The sequence below is a fragment of the Centruroides vittatus genome, unplaced genomic scaffold, assembly GCF_030686945.1.
Source record: "Centruroides vittatus isolate TY-2023 unplaced genomic scaffold, ASM3068694v2 contig_766, whole genome shotgun sequence".
In the NCBI taxonomy this organism is placed as follows: domain Eukaryota; kingdom Metazoa; phylum Arthropoda; class Arachnida; order Scorpiones; family Buthidae; genus Centruroides; species Centruroides vittatus.
Window position 1 is genome coordinate 1,008,373 of NW_027122495.1, and position 5,588 is coordinate 1,013,960.

A 5,588-nucleotide genomic window follows, 5' to 3' on the forward strand; every position below is an offset into this window, starting at 1 on the left:
AAAGTAGAAAAATATAGAAATATAGAATTAAAATGAATGTTTTGTAAGGTACTAAATTGAAAGGAAAGATATTAGGATTTCATAAATAGTACTAGGAAAATGGTGTTGGGTATCTTGGTACTGGAACAAGTAAAAAGATATTAGATTAGTACAAAAGTACTAGGTGAAACAACACTGGTGCTGCCTTTGTAGCCCCGATTCTGTTACCCGGCGTCGCCGCTAGAGGCGCCTTGATCTAGTTTCGCCGTTCCTTCCACTAGCTCTATGGCATAGCCTGGAATAGTTCTTTCTAGCTGAAATATTTTGAGTAAATAATAAATATGAAAATACTTTAATTTATAAATGTAGTCTCCAAATCGGGCTTGCATAGTATATCATAGGGATAATTGTAGAGTTAAATAATTTAACATGGATATTCAGATTGGAAATTTTTAGCTTAGAACATACAAGTAGTAATGGCCTGCTTTGCTTTGACTTTCATTTTGTTAAATGTGTTTTTAAATGTTAAATTCCAGTCAAACTTTATTCCCAAGTAAACTATTTCATTCATAGTTTGTAATAGAGAGTTTTCATGATATATTTTAGTATCTTTTTTCAGCTATTTTACAAATTTATTGCGGAATATCATAACTTTTGTCTTAGTCGGGTTTATTGTAAAATATATCGAATGAAAAAATTCATTGCGTTGATTGATTTTCCTTTATAATGAAATTTTTCTTGGGGCCAGGAGAACAAGATCGTCAGCGAAGAGGATGTAATGAAAATCTCTATTACCTATTACTATTCTGTCAGTTGATTCGAGGAAAAGATCATCAATGTCTATGAGGTAGAAATTGAATAAATATGCGAAGAGAGGATCACCTTGGAGGATTCCACGAGATAGAGATAATGGTTAAGAGATATTATTGCCTTGTTTTATTCTAATATTATAGTTTGAATATAGTTTTAAAATTGCAGAAGTAAATCGGACACCTTCACCACAGGATTTCAAGAGGCGTATCAATAGTGGAACATTTAATATTTATATAATTATATTTATATATATTTAGTTAATTCAATTTAATTAGGTAATGGGCTAATTAGTTGGTTTTTAATTTTATATATTTTGAATTTAACATAATGTTCGAAATACTTTGAATTTAAATTCCTCGAGGATTGATAAGAACGGTTGTTAAAGAACTAATTGAAAAATCTGAGGATGTCACCTTGAGTGAATTGAAAACGTTTCGCTTAACGTAATAAACAAAATTTCTCAGTAATAAGGTGTTGTTGATATACCAAATGTATAACTTTCAATACGCATCGTATCTGTACCATTTACATAGAGATTAATCCTTGAATTTAATAATTTCTTTGTTAAACATCTGCGCTCATTAAACAAAAGAATTTCCGTTGTCATGAATAAAAGTCAATAAATTTTATTACTATAATCGGAAGAGAACATTTCATTAATCATTTATTTCGGATATAACATAAAACAAATATGAGTATTGGACAATATGTTTTGCATCTGGTAACCCGAACAATGGGTGAATTGTTCATAATATCAGGTATGAACAACAAATGCCATCAGAGATATTCTATGTGAAAGATTTTTACGTTTTCACAAAACAACACATATCACATGTCAGCAGGTAATATCAAGATTTATTTACAAAAACACAATAATTTCTCAGAGTCATCTGCTGTTTTGTGTACAAGATTGACTTACAAGATGATCAACCACATTGATAGGTATTCTGGATAGTAGTAATCTCAAAATCATTTGAAGATGCCCGATATTGGTGAGTGTTTGCAGCCAGGAAAGAAAGGGAACAAAAGACGTTACTTGAGAGAGCGATGTGCGTAAAATTAGCCACCTTAAACCAAATAAAGAAAAAAACAGGATGCTCGTGATTGCAGGTAGGCAATCATTATCGATGTAAGCGAAACTTGAATCTCAAATCAGCAAGAATTATAAAAATCAATGAAGATCAAGCAGCTTTTTCAAATTTGTGGACACATTCTGGGTTATACAAAAATATTCTAATCAGATGCACCAGCAAGTGTGATCAATGATAACAAACAATATATGAACATTGAATAGGTAAACAACAGCAGTGGCTGCGAAGACTCAGATATGACATGCAAACTGTACGAATTTACTTTCTGAGAAAATCAGCATATGGCAATTACCAAAAATTTAACTTTTCTCGGGTCTTGTCAAAGAAAGTGTTCTGGAAACACATCAAAACTTTCAGAATAGCTCACTATTTTGGAAATAGGAGCAAAAGATATCCATGTGCGATGCGATTTAATAGAAATGTTTTTTATTCAGCTTTCTCAACAGTTTGTATTTTGACATATTCTAATTTTTGCAAACAGGCTTCAAATTTATCAAAAAGTCTTGACTTTTCATTGAATGCATCTGCATTGAAGAATAATGCAACGGAATATCTTAATGATTTCACAAGGAAACTGCTTCTCAACAGGACTTCTCAAAAGAAACTGGTCCTTTTATAATGTGAAACACGTAAAAAACAGTCGAAAAACCCGTGGGGGGTCCGGTGGTAATGTGCAAATATGCGATCAATATTCAGTATTCGTTAGTTTTTGCAGTTTCGTCAACTGTTGAGACTAGATTACTTTAAATGATGTCACAGTAAATGTAAGTGTATCAACAATGTTAATGATATCAACAATATAAAAATTTGCTTGAAATAGCTTTAAGTAAATTCTTTGTTTCTATTTTTCAAAAATTTTCGTAAATAAATAGTGATTTATGATATTTGTAATATTGATATTTTGACTTCATTATCTCCTGATAAGAATCTAAATCTGGTCAATAATTGTGATTAAATATCGTTTTTAGTATATAAAAATAAGGAACTGAAATACCTATATTGTCACGAAACATATCAAGATAATATGACATAAATATCGAACTGTAGAGTTAATTGCATTTCAAATACTACAAAATATATTTACAAATTTATCATAAATTAATAAACCAATACTTTAGTAAAGGCCGGTTTTCTATAGACTCTACCTACAGGCATTTCCTTGAAAGAACTACCGTGTATTTTACGTTGCTTAATCTTATTAATCCTACAATTATAATGTTGTCTCTTTTGCAAACTCAGCTTATAACCAGAAATTGCACTTTAGTATTACATTTTTTTACTTAATACAACACAAATTAGGAATTGCTGAAAAGCAATATTATTAATTCTGTATTAGTAAATTCGATGTCGATTTTTGAAATGTAAATCATAATTTGAAAGTAATAAAAATTAAGAAGTTCGTATAATAAAGCTCTTTAATCATTATAGTTATATATTAAAAGTATAAATTATTGATTTCTCGAAACAGTTCATTCAAATTTTCAGTAAAAATTATTAATTTATAGTTCTTTATATAAGTATTACACTTAAAGAACTAAATGGCGTACATAAAGATGAATTAATTGGTTAGTTATTTAATTTTTTAATACTTCTAAATCGAAATATTGAAGATTGCATTAAATTTTTTTACACGTTTCACAGAGGACTATTCTGTTGTTAGAATTTTTATTTATAAAAGAATTCCTACCGATTAAAACAATTTTATGTTTTTTTTCTATATATTTAAATACAGATAAATTTTATTACATTACGATTAGGCACTTAAATTACAATTAAACATTACAATTAAATTTTTAAAATAATTCAGAAATTTCTTATATCAGAGTTATATGAAAACATTGTTTATACATGAATTACGTCGACAACGTCAACGTGCTCACTGTGGATCAGCCGATACAAGTTTTAAGTAAAGCCATTAGGTAAAGTTTTCATAAAGGCTTTCAATTGCAATGTCAAAACATTACGTTTGAGTTCTTAAGTATTAATAATTAAAATAATTAAAAGTTTATTGTTTAGATAATTTAAACTAAACACTATGTCTGTTTTCGACATGGTAAAACTTCATGCTTATAAGTCAAAGATTTGCATTATAAAAATCGCCAACCCTCAATTACAAAAAATCCAATTTGAATCCTGGTAGGATTCTCTAGATTTTCATAAGTCACCAGTGCCGTAACTAGCCAATCTTGTGCCCTGTGCAAGAATTTGCATTTAGGTCCCTTAATTAATTAGGTTTGCGGAAATAATAAAACAAATACATGCATTTTGGGCCCCCTTTCCAAGTGGGCCCTGTGCGGGTTGCACTTGTTACACCTGCCTAGTTACGGCACTGCATAAGTGAATATAATGCAGAATATTTAGCGTCCTCTTCTTCTCTACCTCGTTGCTTCTGTTACATATGTAGCCGAATCCATAACAAATATTTAAAAATGTGCCTCCTTCTGATAACAGGTTGGCCAACATAGTTACCGGAGTCTATCACCAGTTATGAGAACCGAAAAGGAAAATCGGACAAACAACTTCAAAAATTTCTACCAGTGTCTGACTTGATATACTGTAATCCTGTACAGACCACTGCTTAGAAATTACCATTACCATACTCATTTACCTAAATGTGGAATTAATAAAAATGCCATCTTAGTGTCCACGATAAGAAAGAAAAGGAAAAAAAAAACTAAAATCAGATTGGCATCAAAGTAGTGAAAATATGGGGCTCTCTAGCGAAAGGTCTCATCGACTAATTTCAAACAAATTGATATAAGAGTTCTTTGTAATATTGGATTAAGATTTATAAAAGAAACACATCAATACGAAATTTAGTCACGAGAAAAATGTGGCGCTGAAATGAAGAATTCGAGCGGTTAAAAAATATGAACAAAGATCCAGTAACAATATCCAATTTAAAGTAAGGAATACTAAAAGTGTTAGTAATAAAAGCATTCAGTTTGATTTAATACGCCATTGAACATTGAAAATAACTCTATTATAAACCTGTAAATTAAACGCTGTAGTTTTAATGGCATCTCTTTTTACCCTCCGAAATTCGTTTTATTTTCAACAAGTAAGAAAATATGGAATACAAGGTACTGGCCATCTGAAATATGAAAAAATATCGTTATGAATATGAAAATCACTGTACAAGTTACTATTTATCACAATATATAATTCGTTTTATTTAACTAGTAATTCTATTTATCAGAATGTTTATTAGATGATTATAATAAGTTTTTATGACAGACTTTATCAGCAGTAAAAATATTACCTTTAGAGGAATTTTTTTGTTAATGGGATACACGTCAACTAGCGATACTTCCATTGGAAAATTACCAAATCTTTTCATGAAATCAAGAATCTAACAGAAAAATAAACACCAATATTCTTTCAGTGCGCATTATTAATAACATTTCTAAATATAACACTTACTTTTAGTTTGTGCTCCAATTCTACATCACATTGTGCAAAGACCCGAATATCTTGAAAGCCATTCTGCATCTGAAATAGAAACAACAATTATGCACGACAAAATAAACGAGCAAGCACTCAGGTAACTGGAATTCGAATGTATTTCAAAATTATAATAAATGGAACGTTCGATCATTATATATTCAAATTTAAAACAAAAAAAAAACAGATAAATTAACAAAATAAATAACATAACAAAATATAACCTACTAAATATAAATAATAAAATAAATACATAAAAAT

General features: G+C 29.5%; 1 long non-coding RNA gene across 1 annotated transcript; it reads right to left on the reverse strand.

Annotated features, from left to right (window-relative positions):
• Positions 1–4,887: 4,887 nt before the first annotated feature.
• On the reverse strand, positions 4,888–5,386 carry LOC136981504 (uncharacterized). Its single transcript, XR_010881727.1, has 3 exons — positions 5,307–5,386; positions 5,146–5,235; positions 4,888–4,977 (listed from the first exon to the last, which is right to left on the reverse strand). It is a non-coding gene; the product is annotated as an uncharacterized lncRNA (long non-coding RNA).
• Between the last annotated feature and the right edge of the window lie 202 nt (positions 5,387–5,588).